Raw genomic sequence first — 16625 nt, forward strand, 5'->3', positions numbered from 1 at the left:
GCAGGAGATCACACCGCAGTGTGTCCGCGGTCCGGCTGCTGTAAACCCTCGGTCACAATATCCCGGGTCACACTGCAGGGTGTCCGAGGTCCAGGTGCTGTATATCCCGGGTCACACTGCAGGGGATCCGAGGTCCGGGTGCTGAATATACAGCGTCACACTGCAGGGTGTCCTAGGTCCGGGTGCTGTATACCCTCGGTCACAACGCAGGAGATCCTTGGTCCTGGTGCTGTATACCTTGGTCACACTGCAGAAGATCACACCGCAGGGTGTCCTAGGAACGGGTGCTGTATACCCTCGATCACACTTCAGGGTATCCGAGGATCGGGGCTATATGCCCTCGGTCACACTGCAGGGGAGCCGAGGTCCGGGTGCTGTATATCCCGGACAACACTGCACGGTGTGCTAGGTCATGCTTCTGTATATCCCGGGTCACACTGCAGGAGATCCTAGGTCCCAGTGCTGTATACCTGGGTCACACTGCAGGAGATCCTAGGTCCTTGGTGCTGCATAACTGGGTCACACTGTAGGAGATGCTTGTTTCTGCCGCTGTTTATCACAGGACAGTTCTGGGAGTTTAGGCTTCCAGAGCTTGAAATCCTGGGTCACAGTGCAGCGATCTTAGGTCAGAGTGCTGTTTATCCTCGGTCGCGCTGCAGGAGATCTTCAGTCAAAATACAAGGATTCCCAGGTCCGGGTGCTGTATACCCTGGGTCACACTGCAGGAGATCCGAGATCAGGGCGCTGTATATCCTGTGTCACACTGCAAGGTGCCCTAGGTCCGGGTGCTGTATAAATGGGTCACACTGCAGGAGATCTTAGGTCACAGTGTTGTTCATCCTCGGTCGCACTGCAGGAGATCCTCAGTCACTCTACAGGGATTCCCAGGTCCGGGTGCTGCATACCCTCGGTCACACTGCAGGAGATCTGAGATCATGGTGCGTTATACCCTCAGTCGCACAGCAGGAGATACGAGGTCCAGGCATTGTCTATCACGGGACACACTGCAGGGAATCCGAGGTCCAAGTGCTGTATATCCGGGTTCACACTGCAAGGGATCCGAGATCCGGCTGCTGTATATCAACGGTCACACTGCAGGAAAGTCGGGGTCCAGTCGCTGTATATATATATATATATATATATATATATATATATATATATATATATATATATATATGTATATATATATATATATCAAGGTTCAAAGCGCCGGGAGCTTAAAGTCACAGAGCTGCGAGATGTCCGGGGTTCGGGTGCTCCATATCCTGGGACACGTTTCTGGGAATGTGTGCCATAATGTTGGGTCACAAGGCAGGGGATTCTAGGTCCTGGTGCTGTATATCCTGGATCAAAGTCCAGGGTGCTCTAGAAACAGTGTAGGTGCCCCACGTCACAGTGCTGTGCGCATCTGGCTACTATTAGTTTCGCCCTGGTTCAAAGCGCTCGGTGTTCTGCTTCATTGAGCTGTGGGTGCACGGTCCTGGGTACTCACTCCTCCAGAAGCACCATTATTTTCATGCACTTTTTTTTTTTTTTTCAAAGCAGCGAGTGACAGGACCACAAGCAGGGACGCGGGCGGGTGGGTCTGTCACCGGGCACCCTCTCTGCCACTGTATCTCCATCTAAAACTTTCACTACTCACAAAGAGATAACGCGTGTTAAAAAGACATCCTGGCGGAGCCAGGCGCACTCACCTGCCTGCTGCTGCAGCCCTGGTCCTGTCAGATCCGGGGAAAGCCTTGCCCTCGCCTCTCAGAGCCCGGTCCTCGCAGTGCCGCTCTCAGCGCCAGCCGAGCCAGCCACATGTGTGGGGAGTGCGTGCCGTGTGCTGCTCCCATGCACAGGGCAGTGGAGGGAGGCCTCCCCGGGGTCCTAGAGCCTCCCGTCGGCAGCTCTCTCCTGCCCTGCCCCGGAGCAACACGCACGGCTTTGAGGCCCAAACACAATAAGCGTATTTCTTGAGTGCCAGCAAGGCTTGACCTCATACTTCATTCTTCCCAGCCCAGAAAATGCAAGCACCCCAAGATATTACCTCAGGAAAGCAAGAACGCACTTTCTCTAAAGAACGATTCGAATGCCTTTCTTAAACTTTGGAAAGCTCTATAGCGAAAAAAAAAACAGGGCATCATTTGCAAACCGTACACACAATAGTGATGAAGAGATGTTTTTTAAAGCATGCATTTGTTACACGTTTGCTGCTTATGCCTCACAGAAAATAAAATTACCGTATCCGTTTCAATCCCCCTTACTTCAAGCAAAGTAACTCAGCGGGTCAAGGCAACAGCTGCAGACAGGCGGGCTCAACAAGCTGGTCGGCTGTTGAGATCCTAGTAATGTTTCACACGACTTTCATTTTTACTGAGGTCAATAAAACGAAGAGCATTGAGTTGGGTATTGGCCATTGGTTTTGTTCCCCGCAGAGCAGCTCAAGAGTGTGACTGCATGCGCTATTTAAGGGCTGTTATTGTTCTTACAGATCAGCATTCACAAGGCCTCCCACCAGGTGTATGGGGTGTTTAACCTTTGCGCACAGGGAGGGTTTCCACAAGCATTGCCTTCATCAGGGTCTGTCCCAAATGGTTTACTGCAGTGGAGACCATGGCCAGATTTGGGAAGAGATTCAATATTCGTAGCCTCACTTTCGGGTTTACTTTAAGAGGTCCTCTGAAAACAAAACGTTCTTGTTAGGGGCACGCTGCATCAAGAAGGGTTCAAAGTTCTGCATTGCGCGCGCTCGTGCACATACACACACACACACACACTCACTCTCTCTCTCTCTCTCTCTCTCTCTCCCTCTCTTCTAAAGTCTATCCTTTCTAGTCTCATCTACTCCTCGATCCTAAGAAACCTTCAAAGAAACAATTCACCAACAGGGGGAAAAAGAGGATCCAGCTTCTCCTCAAAAACTTTTCCAATGGAAAGGTGTTTGCATTTTGCACCACTCTTCATGAAGACTAAGCAATTTGGTTCTGATCAAATATCAGGGCCATTTTCTGTTTTCACAGGAAACACATTTTGGAGAACAGAGGAAAACTGTTATCCAACCCAAGGATACGTTTGGATTGCTTGATCTCGGTGCAGTCCTCCTTTGGGGAGATCCGCACCTAAAGTCCAAGAGAGGAACAAGACAGCACCCCATATTCCAGGAGAACTGAAACGGCATCCTTGTTGGCCTACCGTCGGGTTCGTAGCAAGCCCGCGCCAAACTGTTAATTTTGATAGATCAATCTCTGACCCCAGTGCAGATCATGCAATGATCATGCAATGACTCCCTAATTATACGCAACAAGTCCTTCCACTTCCGGTTCATTCTTATCCTTCTAGAAAAATCCCAAACCAGCAGATTAAGAAGTTACACATTTAAATTGATGATGGAATTTCAAAGAGTCGAACTCATTACTAGAACTCAATATGCGACAATTTCTAAACATCATTCTGCACGCTCTGTGCGTTGCAGTGAATGTCACTCGCAGTTTGTAATGATTTTCCCAAATTTCCTCCAGCAGGTCAACAAAATCACAAAAGTCACGCATTGCAAGTTCCTGTTAACTTCCATTCAATGCACATGGCAAATCATGGTTTTAGTCCAAAATCACGTGGCGTGGCAAATGCCGGAGAAGAAACGTCAACTCACTCATTGTAATGACAACAGTCATTTCACTATCTCCATTGTCCAATGAATAGGGACATCTGAAGGCGAAATTCAGCTGAGATCTAAAAGCACCATATCCGGGCAAGAAAGCTGATGCATAGGCCTAAATGGGGGCAGTGGGACCCCAAAAGAACAAACCAAGTGCATTACCCAACCCTATACAATTTCTTGGAAAGGTGCCAAGGTTTTTATTTCTAATTACTTTCAAAGAACTTTTACAAATCTAGGAGGTTGTATTCGATTAATGTGCGGCATCTTGTACAAATCGGGTATTTCTGACACATGAAAAAAGCAATTATTTAACAATATTAAAGCAGTTGGAATAAACTTCACAGCCTCCATTGTAACCAAAATGTAATAACACAACTTGGCAGCACACATTTTAAACCTAAACATTATTTGCCAAGCATCGAAACAAATAGGAGCATGTTTGGACATTTTCTGAACAACTGTAGTGAAATTTGAACTGTGATGAAGACAACTGAAGTGCTTTTGGCAGAGAGGCCTCCCCCAAGCTGATTTTAAACCTTCTATATGTTCTTCCAACTCATCTGGATCAATTTAATTTGACAAATTTGATGAATGTGCCATGTCGTAGGAAGATATGCGTCACTTACCTGTGCAAGGATAGCCACAGCTGCTTCTCCACGTCACAGTCAGACACTCCCATAGGATATTATTCCAATTGAAATCAAAATGAATGCAAAACAGGTCTTGGTTCAGTGTCCTAGATCCGGCTTCAGAGGATTGGGTCCATGGTTCTACGACCTCCACCACCACGCTTCAGCTGCCAGAGGGAGCTCCCATCTCCGTCCAGTGTTTGGAAGGTTTAATTCATTGTGCAGTGCAGTGCAGGATTCTCAACACACTGCCCCTCCCTTCCTTCTAAAGGAAAGTGGGTGAGGGAGTGGGAATGTGGGCCAGCAGCCTTCTGATTGGGCGATGTGATCAAAAAATGCCAGATCGCAGCAGAATTTAACCCCTGCCAGTCATGTCAGAGAACAGGAAAGATTTCATGAAAATGATATAATCCAAGGACGTGTTAATCAACTCTGCAAAGAGAGCCCTTAATTGGCCGCTTGTTTCTTTGTGGTAACTGAGGAGAGGCGCTTCCGGCAAAGTTAGCTCCGAGTTGCACACATTCCTGCACACTCCCAGCCTCACGTGGTGTCCTGGGCTGCTGTTTGAGCTTGAATATTTTTTTTTATACAGCAATTCCTGCTGGGGATGTTTGCATGTAGGAGGTCTGTGTTTTATGGCTGGGCGTGTGGTCATGAACACTAAAAACGAGGTAAATGGCCTCCCAGTTGGCTGGGCCTGCTGCATTCACAGATGATCTGCAATGTCAAAATAAATCGCTGAGTCTTTAAAGCGTTAATAATGCCTTTTGTTAAGGGGTTAGGGGTCTCATCTAGCTACACAGTTTCCACGTGTGTATGTTGCGTTATGTTATGTTGATTTATAGCGCAAACCGCTACCACCCAAGGGCAGTCTCCAGGCGTCTGGTACATTTTTGCAACCCCAGTCTCTTTCTCAAAATCAAACCACATTGATATAGAACTATACACAGACCCACAAAATATACCACTCATTTAAACCATGGGGCTCGTTTACATAATGCATCAGGTCCACTTCCTACACTTTCTCCGTGTGTTCCTTGCCGCCTCTGTGCAGTGGATGCATGCGTGAATTGCGCCATCGCTCCTCAAAAGGTGGGCGTCGGGCTAATTGCAAAAGAACCCAGCGCCCCCTCTTTCAAATCAAAGAAGATTGAATGCAGTTCAGCTGCAATCATTTCATGAAGTAAATGAGCACAGGATGTCAATCTTGCACCGTCTCCTACAAACAGTAGTAATCTGTTAAGGTGGCCTAGAGTTTAACCGATGTGGACTTCTTATTGTATACATATGTGCATGTGTGGGCATACATGTGTGGTGTTTGTGCATGTCTGTGATTGTGCCTTTTCTGCGTGTGCGTGTGCGTGTGTGTGTGTGTGCATGCGTAGGTTTGTGGTTGTGCCCTTCTCTTTCACAGGAGAACAGTGATGTCTGATAACATTATTTCCATTTGTCCATTAAAGTAAATCCCTTCTTCACGAATAGAGACGACCCCCAGGATTAGAACTCTACTCATCAAACGCCTTTCTCATTCTGGATGTCATCACAGTGCAAGGGTTAGTGGGGAGAGGGGTCGCTGGTCCTCCCCGCAGGCCCAAGACGCCTAGCATACAATCCATACTCAAGATCTACCAATATTTGTATTTTGCCTGCCGACAGGTAGGCCCAAACTTGCATTTCCAGACACAGCTCTTCTATTTAAAACTGGAAGGTGCACTCTGAGGGCCTGATTCATGCATATTTGTACGTGGTGCAAAGTGATTTTGCACTACCAACAAACACCCTGATTCATGGAACTGTGCGAAGTGTCTTTTTCCTGTGCAAAGTGCAGAGAGGATGCAAAAAAGAAGTAAGGTGTATCAAATTGAATTAGCATGAAGCAAATACAGTTCATAGATCATGTGGGTCTATAGTTAATTACTTGCAAAGTGAATAGAAATCATTAGGTGGAGTGTGGAGAGGAGTGTATTTTCCCGGTGTCTGTGGCTGCAGGAGAGTCTGTCTATCCTTTCTACAACGGTGGTGTGATAGCCGGATGTGGAGCGTCACAGAGTGTGACGAGGAGTGTGTTTTCCCGGTGTCTGTGGGTGCATGAGAGTCTGTCTATCCTTTCTATAACGTTGCTGTGACTCATCATTCAAAACCCATAGCCGGACGTGGAGCGTCTCAGAGTGTGGCGAGGAGTGTGTTTTCCCAGTGTCTGTGGCTGCAGGAGAGTCTGTCTATCCTTTCTACAACGTTGCTGTGACTCACCATTCAGAATCTATAGCCGGATGTGGATCGTCACAGAGTGTGGCGAGGAGTATGTTTTCCCGGTGTCTGTGGCTGCAGGAGAGTCTGTCTATCCTTTCTACAATGTTGCTGTGACTCACCATTCAAAACCCATAGCTGGACGTGGAGTGTCTCAGAGTGTGGCGAGGAGTGTGTTTTCCTGGTGTCTGTGGATGCACGAGAGTCTGTCTATCCTTTCTACAACTTTGCTGTGATAGACGGATGTGGAGAGTCTTAGAGTGTGGCGAGGAGTGTGTTTTCCCAGTGTCTGTGGCTGCAGGAGAGTCTGTCTATCCTTTCTACAACGTTGCTGTGACTCACCATTCAAAACACATAGCTGGACGTGGAGTGTCTCAGAGTGTGGCGAGGAGTGTGTTTTCCTGGTGTCTGTGGATGCACGAGAGTCTGTCTATCCTTTCTACAACTTTGCTGTGATAGACGGATGTGGAGAGTCTTAGAGTGTGATGAGGAGTGTGTTTTCCCGGTGTCTGTGGCAGCAGGAGAGTCTGTCTATCCTTTCTACAACGTTGCTGTGATAGACGGACATGGAGCGTCTCAGAGTGTGACGATGAGTGTGTTTTCACGGTGTCTGTGGCAGCAGGTGAGTCTGTCTGTGTTTTCTACAACGTTGCTGTGACTCACCATTCAAAACCCATAGCCGGACGACATGGATTGTGGTGACGGGTGTGTTTTTCGTGTTCTCCGTGTCTTGACATATATTTTTTAGCAGCAAATAAAGGACCTTTCCGTTTAGGATTCATTGGCTGATATTATTGCCTACTTTGTTAGAAGCCATAAAATAGCCATATCATAGTTGGACTGGACACACTATTTGCAGGATGACATTTTTATATATGTTTAAATGAAAAAGTTATCTTGGTTGTATGTTGTTATTTATTTATTATTTTCCGTAGATCTACTTGATAATTTATTTTTATCTGATGTGTTAATATTGTGAAAACACATTTTTAAAAATGTTTTTCCTCGTCTGATATGTCTTCTTCAGTAATTAAGTATATGACGAGACCAAGTTAAAGTTTATTACTCCAGTCACTTGTTTTTGCCATCATTATTAACACATTCACTGGGGTTTTATAGAAAGTATGCCTACAACACTCACATATATGTGTTGGCTATTCTTGTAATTAGTGGTTGCCTTTTTGATCTGTTTCCGGTAAATCGGGTTGACACCTGTGCCTACATGAATATCAATTGTGTTGTTACAAGTGTGCTGATGATTTACAATATCATAGTTCCTGGTTTAAATTAATAGATTTTGCATATCTTTGATACGGTGGATTATCTTTCAAACTGTTCCATGTTGGAAGGTACTTTGTACATCTTGTAACAATTCAGCTGGCTTTTTTTTAAACCAAAGTACATTTTCCAATATATATAACTTATTTTATGGATAGATAACCTCCTAATATGATAGAAATACGAGTATACTTCAGTCTAGAAGGACATGAAATGTGGGGTGTCTTCGCAAGTTATTATACCGATGCATAAGACAGTCACTGATATTCTGCAACTATATCAATTTTACCTCTTTTGTTTGCTGTCAAATGTTTGTAAACGCATTTGCTAAAAATGTGTTAAGTTCACTCTTTAATATGTCATTACTGTAGATAAGTCAATTGTTTTAAGTTGTTTGTACACACATGTGCATCATACATAATAAGACCAAATTAATATACGCGTTTTCATTCATTCATTTTGCCCATTACAGAATAAATTACATTTTGTCAAAAAAGATTTAAGCACATCCTTTGCTGTGTGTTTATGTTTAGCTAATTACTATTTTCCTAAGGGCACTTCTTTCTTGCTAGTCATTCAATTACATTTATTCTCATTAGTTAGCGTCTTATTTTGGAGATAGCTATTGTGCTTGATGGTTATTTATGTTACCTAATCTTTCCTTTTGAATGATTATGCTGTCTAAAAAGAAAATTTACAGTAATATAAATTTATAAAAAGGGTGATCGCTTAGATGCCAAAAGCTATCGTCCGATAGCGTTATTGGATGCTCCTGGGAAGTTGTTCACTAAGCTAGTATTAAGAGATTTTAACCTCTGGACATCGGCCGCCTGTCAATGTGACCCAGCCCAAACTGGCTTTGTCGCTGGTTTGGGTACCAGTGTCAACCTGCTTACTTTAAACGCCATCCGACAACAAGCTCAGTGTAAGAGACAGCCCACATACTTTGCATTTGTTGACTTACATTCCGCCTTTGATTCGGTCTCAAGACCCAAACTTATAAATAAGTTAATCAAAGCGGAGTGTCCCTCCACTCTTATAGACATCATTTTTGCATTACATTCAAAAACTAAAATCTTTGTAAGATTAAATTCCGAAGGTCTCTTATCATCCCCTGTATATACGTATAGAGGGTTAAAACAGGGTTGTAGCTTAGCGTCTGCCTTGTTTAATTTTTTTATAAATGATGTTCGTTGGATTTTTTCTAAAGTCGTGGCCGACTCTCCCATGCTAAATGGTGTTAGAATTAGTGCATTATGGTATGCGGATGATCTTGTTCTTGTGTCAAAAACACCGAGTGGCCTTCGTAACCTTCTGTCAGCACTTTGCAACTATTTCAAAGAAAATGAATTACTTGTAAACACTGCTAAAACACAGATTGTTACGTTCTTCCCTAAAGGTTTACGTAAGCATCTGTTAACATGGCAAATTGAGACAATCCCCATAAAGATAGTTTTAAATTATGTTTATTTGGGCGTTGTTTTTGATGGTTGTCCCACATTACACTCACAGTTGAACAAAATTAAACAAAAGTTAATTATGGCAATATGTCAGACCCGAATAATTGTATCCAAGTATGGCAAATTTACACTTAAAGCAGCCATTTTGTTTTGGAATCAAAACGTTGTTCCAACTATTCTTTATGGTATGGAAACGCAAATCTTACCAATTGGATTTCTTAATCATTTAGAATCCAAATTCTGGCGAGCCATTCTGCATTTACCGCAATGCATCCCTGGAGTTATGATGCGCTACGAATTGGGCTTAATCTCATTATGTGCCCAACATAACTGGCGTTTATGTGCACTATTCCGCAAATGCTTGCTCTCCACGCAGGAAAATTGTGCCTTGTCGGCTATCTCCAGTTACATATTAACCTCACCAGAAAGGTTCCCGAAACAGTGGTCTTTTAACGTTCTCTCTATCATGGCAAAGGCTGATATCTCATTGGCCCTTTTATTAGATCAGCCAGAGAGAGCAAAGAAGAAAATCCATATGATGGATTGGATTGAGACTCGAGAAAAGTGTCTAACCTATAGAGATTTTGATCCTACAATATTTGCACCTAAAGCCTACAAAGATATTCCCTCGTATTTGCGCTTGGCTCCCTCTTCTGCTATTAGACATGACATCCTAAGGCTGCGATTTAATATCTGGCCTACTAGGGAAATTAAAGTAAGAAGAAAACAAATCCCACCAGATTTGGAATGGTACAGGTTTTGTCAAAATATAACAATTGTTGAAACATTGCAACATTTACTATTGGAGTGCCCTGCCTCCAAGCTTTTGAGTTTACGAAATATACACTTTTCCAAATATTTTGGATATTTTGCACAAATAGATCCAAGCAATAGATGGATCGCCTTGGCTGCTTCTGACTGTATGGGTATAAGGATTGCTACTATTAATTTTTTAAAAGCTTTAAATCTGGAATGATTGATATATATTATGTCAAGTTAACACTTTTAAACTATGAAATCAGACTCGGAAGATGGTTGTAATTGTATTTGTATATGTCTGTTTTATTGATTCATTGCTTTTATTCTTGAATGAATTGAATCTTTTTTGTATTATGTATAAAATTGAAAAAGTTGTTGTAATACAACTCTAATCAATAAAAAAATAAAAAAAAAAAATAATAATAATTACTATTTTCCTAAGGGCACTTCTTTCTTGCTAGTCATTCAATTACATTTATTCTCATTAGTTAGCGTCTTATTTTGGAGATAGCTATTGTGCTTGATGGTTATTTATGTTACCTAATCTTTCCTTTTGAATGATTATGCTGTCTAAAAAGAAAATTTACAGTAATAGCTTTATGTAAACTTGACTTTTCCTGAACCTCTGTGTTCTCACGTGACTGCAGCATGATGTTGAAAATGTATGTGTGCAAAATGAACAAAAGAAAGAAAATAGTTTAGATTGCATTGAATAGGCAAATGTTCTTGTACCGGTGAATAATTCATGTTTTTAATAAGTAATTCTCAATTTTTATTTCTGAAATATTTTTTTCTCACTCAATTATAATGATACACAGAAGTACTACAAAAGTTATTTCTGGTCCTGAGTCTGAAAACTGTAAAATTAGGTGGTTGCCTCCATGATTGCAACACATCACGTGGTTATACAAATAGATTCCATAAGCAATAAAGCATATTTGCAATTTTATGAAATAATCCACATAAATACATGGAAATGAGTTAGTACTGCCCACATAATCATACCCAAAACTATAATTACATCATAATGTACCAAAGATCCATGATGCAGTACTTAAATTTGAACTCCGGGGTAATGTTATACTACTTTTGTGTCTCTTTGTGTTGGCAATACGAAATCCTAACCATATGTTTGCATGGAATATTTCATTACAATTTGCATGTATGAATTACTGACAATTGATCAAATGAACATGAATTAACATATAGAACTATATACGTGTAGAGAAAGCTGTCTCATTTTAATAAGGATGACAACATGCCTTTTAAATGTTAATATGAGACTGTCTCAGTTCCAAAATACGATGCCAGGTTCCTCATTCATCTTGCAGCATGAATGAACAGAGATGAATTTCAGGGAAGTTGAGCCACTTTGCGTTTGAGTTTGAAATGGTCATTTCCATTTCAGGATGATTATATCAAAACTACATAGATGGAAAGGGAACCTGGATGGCCGAGTAAAATGCTTGCGTATCCTGCAGCAGGACAGGAAGAGGTAGTCATTGAAGACATGAAGAGAACGGAGTGCACTAATATAAGAGAAATAGCTGGATCACCTGGATGTTGGGAACAAACTAATGTCTTAGTCTATGGACGAGTGAAGTCCAAGAAGGGATGGGAAGGAGGACTGATGTCCTGTGCAGCTCATCTACTGAAGACAGAGTATGTACAAGAGGTGCAGAGAGTGAACAATGGGTGTTTGCAGTCATGGCCTAAACATGCCAAACTACTGACATGGGCAGAAGATGTATCAGTTCAATGGCTGTGATCCCATTGGCGAATGCAACATTATGCTTCCAAAGACATGGAAAGAAGCATGTGGGAGATTACAAAGGCTGCAAAACTACAGTTGACATTTATAGGATGGGAGCAGGGACAGCTGTCCTCATGGATCGATATCGGGCTTGTGGGCATAAGGCCTACGTGAAGCTGCCCAAGGATTGGGAGAAATGTGTTGCTTGGTGCTTATTCATGTTCCAGCATTAGTGATTCCTCAGAGCGACCTGAACATTGGAGAATTTCCAAACGTAGTAGCCCATTTGAGAAAAAGAAGATTGCTTGAATTTCTCAATCGAACCAGAAGAGGGAATTACTTCTTAGCCAAGTCAGTAGAAGCATATGACTCCATTCCTTATGAACACAGGTTGTTCAGCAAGACTGTTTCAATATTTATGACTATATTCATGCCTGGGATCCAGACGATGGTGAAGAGGGCAAATCAGAATCTGCCTTTCAACCTGAGAGACCCTGCAACCGGAAGAAGCACCAACGACAACATGGCCGCCGATCATATGAACATACACCAATCCCCACTGCTCCCACGATGGGCAACTACCACGAAAGGTACTCTGCCTGCAGACCATACAACCCTGCAGTAATACAAACTCTACCTAGAGTGGACGAAGAGAGACAAGATGGAGCTGGAAATGGCTACATGGATAGAATCGACTAAAAGCACCAAGAAGCCATGCCTCAAGTCGGTAGAGACATCACAAAGACATAGCCACGTTAGACAGGAAGCCCACATGCAACCCACACATCCGGGACACTCACACATCCAATATACATGAAGAAAACATGCGTACATCTCCATGAGTTAGAGGACAGTGACATAAACATACTGTCGACATGTTTTTTATTTTGCCATTAGGTCTGCTACAGCAATGCAGAAATGCAAGAAGCAGAAGAGCTTGTGTACATGCTTGCAGATGCTTACATATGACTAACCCTATGGAAGGACAGGATCACTCGAGGAACCTGGCCAGCCATGGCACACGCTAACCTATGGACACTATAGAAAACATATAATAGAAGCCAGACCAGATTTTAGGAAAATACAGTAGGCCATGATTGTCTCAGAGAAATCTTTAGCCACGCACAATGATGTGTAAGCAGAACTACTGCGGCAGAAGCAAGGACACTGCCAACAACATTTCACATGCAGAGCCAAAGTAAAACCGGCTGCAAAAAGGAATATTCCCTGAAAAATACAAACTAATTCAGAGCAATTGAGCTCCCAAACGCGGTCTCCTACCACGTGACCTGGCCGAGTTGATACTGGGCCAATACTTGGAGGCCGGGAAGACGCAGCCGTCCCATGACCAAGACAGCGGTCGCAACAAGTTTCTACTTTTCAGCTACTCGGTGTGATGGGAATGGAACTCTCTCATGGCATTAGTTATCAATGCACCATTGTAAACTGCTGACACATAGTTGCACCTTACTGACACATAGTATACATGTATTGTGAACAGATGTCTCGCGGGCTGGGAACAGAGTTTGTCCCAGGTTTGGGGGACCGCAGGTTGACCAATCAGGACCTTTGGGTCTAGGGGCAGATGGTGGGGGGCTACTGACCAATCACAGGGCTTGCTCAATGTAACATTTTCAGAGTAGCAATTTTCGGGGATGATCCAAGTACACCACCTGACACAGCCGCATCCCCTGACCTCATCTCTCTTTAGGTTCCTATGCTGGAACTACCACTCAGTGGCCTATCCTCAGTGCTGATAGGTTTTTGGGAGGGAGCCTAGTGAGTGATGCAGAAAGTGAGGTCACAAGGTATGAAAAGTTGCCTGCGAGCCTGAGTGTGACAAGATGTGCCTGGACTTTCCTCCATGTATATGACCCCTGTGCGTTTGTTGCCTGCAATAAAACTGCAGTGATATTCTTGCTAACTGTGTGAACCTCTACTTCTTTGGGAACAAGGGAATGAGTTAGGGCCTTCTGTGAGCTGGATGTCTGCAGTCTCCTAGCACGGCTCTGCCTGCCTGGATTTTACCCCGAACAATGGCCAATGCCAAGTGTTGCATATTACGAGATGGGAGCTCCTGCAGACAATCAATACCACCATAAAGGGATTCAATTCTATCAAGGAAGAGCTGAGAGCCATACGACTAATGACCCTGCAGAACAGATATGTCCTTGATATGATCACAGCCATGGAAGGAGGAATTTGCGACAAAAGCATTCATACCTTCTCACGATGGCGAGAATGGGACCTTGACAGAGGCCATAATGTTGCTAACGAACCTGCATAACAAGATAGAAGACGAGACTGAGGACATTGAGTATGATAGTTGGTTTGCTTCCATATTCTCATGGATTCCGCAGTGGATGGCAAACATATTCAAGTGTCTTGGAGCAATATTGGTGATGGTGATATTTGGATTTTGTGTAATCAGGATAGTGATTGCCCCATGCAAAAAGACGGCAAAGAAAGCAGTAGGAATGAAGATCATGATCGATGTCGTATCTGGGTTTGGACCCAAGGAATTGACTGATGAAGATGTCATAGAGCCCAGCATCATAGCATCTGATGGAACAAAGTTCCTGTATCCAAAGAATCATAAGAAGTATGTGGGACGATGGGTCTATTGTAATCCGAATGGACAGTGAAACTACATGACCTGAAATGTAGATGAACATGTAAAATCAGGGGGATGATGAAGATATGGACTCCAATGAAGCTTTTTTTTCAAAAGAAATACCAAGACGTGGAGACAATTGAAGGGTGGTCGATGACTCAACCATAGGAGGGAATGTAGAGGAGCAGTTACATGCCTCTGCCGTAAATTCCGCCTCCTACCTCCTATATGTTGGAAGCCTGAGATCGTGCCATGCTTGACACCAGCTGTTGTGACCATACCACGGTGAGTATTCGAAAGAAGGTACCCACTGAGAAAGCCCTATCTAATGTATACCTGAAGAGGTGATAATATGAGGGAGGAACTCCCTGAAGGAATATGAAAAGGAACAAAAAGAGCTTGTGACGTCACGAAAGATGAGCGTGACACCCAGAGAATACTGGCTGAAGCGAATGCATGGGTCTTACAGAAACTGATGACAAAGTTAAGAATCGAGTAAACTTTCATATGCCAAAAGAAGATTGCACGTGTGTGAAGCACTGCAGAAAATGAAGCCATTTAATAACTGTACAGATGCTGTAACGCAAGTAGATTAAGTAATCTTAGAAGCCGGCTATATGTTGTGAATAGACTATAGGTGAAGCTGCCATTGTATAGAAACTGGACATCAGTGTCATGAATCCATGGCAGGACCCATGGAGAGAAAAGGCGAGAACTGTGGTGCAGCAAGAACAAGATTAGTTTGTAGAAACGAATGGCAAGGATGTCTGGCCTGTATCAAAGCTGAAGCAGCCAAGGTCGGTTATCTATTCTTGAAGGAAGTGAACATGTAAAGCTAAATCATCCCTTGTTAAGGTGCAAAGAACGAACACCAAGCACGCCAAGCTTTATTCATTTAAGACATTAAAATGCTGCAAAATGGACCAAAGCGTGGTCTCCTGTCACGTGAGTCAAGGATGGAAATAGAGTTGATCGTGGAGTCCTAGAACAACGATAGTGAGTGCTCTCACTCTCATATATTCCCAGAGACAAGAATACTTTGCAAGGCCAATTTCAAAGCCAATCTTCATGGTGGAAGGCATGGCTGATGAGAGATGTTGGGCTAATTGGGTGGGGAGGTAAAGTCAAGTCCACCTCCTGGCACCTGGGTCTGAGCTTACGTGCTGCTAAGTGAACCGAATGTTCCAGATATGGCAAGAGCTTGCCAACCAATTATAGAGGGTCTTATAACATTGGGCCTTATAATTTGAGAGCCAATGATATACTGTGTTCTTAATAGTGTTGAAGATTAAATGTTTTTAGAGGTAGGCATAAGTTGTCCACCTGACAGTGGGCAGCCAATCATAATCCCAGCCTTATAGAAAGGATACTTTGATGTTCCCCTTGAACGTATCACAATCCCTCATAGGTTTTCTTTTTATTTGCCACGTAGTATGATGTCACTGCTGATGTATTTTCTGCATATGAGGATGTTTTGATGAGAAATGCACTGACAGCTCGAGCGAACGTCCGTTGATGTCGGTTGTAATGTCCTGTTTTAGATAATTGTTAATAAAACAGCACCATTGCCCTCTTCCTGAGTTGGTTCGATTATTTGCTGTCAGAGTTATTCTGCATTCCCATACATTGCATCCACGATATCCAAAGGACCATATGCTCATATCTTTCAAGCTTTACCTCACATTTGCATTCACTTCTTACTGGGGTTTGAATTGGCCCTTTATCCTTTTAAATCAGAAGTAATCAACGTATAATTTTGCTTTCTGCTACTGTACAATGTTCAAATTCTCTTTGGCGTGGTTGCCAAAATGTCCCTGGGTCCCTTCTCTGCTCAGGCTGACTCACCAGCTTTCTGTAGCGTTGTGGGTCTTCCTCGCACTTACGCAGCATTCCTTTGCTGCTTGCTTCCCAGTCCGGGAGGCTCTAACGTCTCTCCAGTCTCTCTCGTGGCTCCAAATCCTGATGGCCAGTTTCTCTTCCGCTCCTGGTAAGCACAACGCGGCTTCTCTTGGCTGCCCGGATGTTTCAGGAATCCACTTGCAGTTCCTGGCATTCACATGGCACGTCTTGCTGGCACCTCATTTTTTTCCTTCTTGGCTGCTAAGACTCTTTGCTCCACCACACTGACTCACATCTCCAGCATCCGTATGTCGAGTTGTGCCTCTAGCTTCTGCACACCAGCTAGTGCCTTCAGCCTCTGTCCGCCTGCAATGGAGATGCCACGTCTTCTCCTGAGCTTTCT

At 43.4% G+C, this 16625-nt stretch overlaps 1 protein-coding gene across 3 annotated transcripts in view; it reads right to left on the reverse strand.

The window, feature by feature from the left end:
• NGF (nerve growth factor) overlaps window positions 1–4486 on the reverse strand; it is a 286870-nt gene extending 282384 nt beyond the window's left edge. The window contains exon 1 of one of the 3 annotated variants that reach the window (XM_069633537.1): window positions 4270–4486. The gene's annotated coding sequence lies outside the window, so the exon portion shown is untranslated. Of the gene's footprint in view, window positions 1–1694; window positions 1822–4269 lie in introns of those variants that run through there. The other 2 variants (XM_069633536.1, XM_069633538.1) reach the window with 2 other exon arrangements.
• Between the last annotated feature and the right edge of the window lie 12139 nt (window positions 4487–16625).

This window comes from Ambystoma mexicanum, chromosome 13 (assembly GCF_040938575.1).
Source record: "Ambystoma mexicanum isolate Mex_15411 chromosome 13, UKY_AmexF1_1, whole genome shotgun sequence".
Lineage (NCBI taxonomy): Eukaryota > Metazoa > Chordata > Amphibia > Caudata > Ambystomatidae > Ambystoma > Ambystoma mexicanum.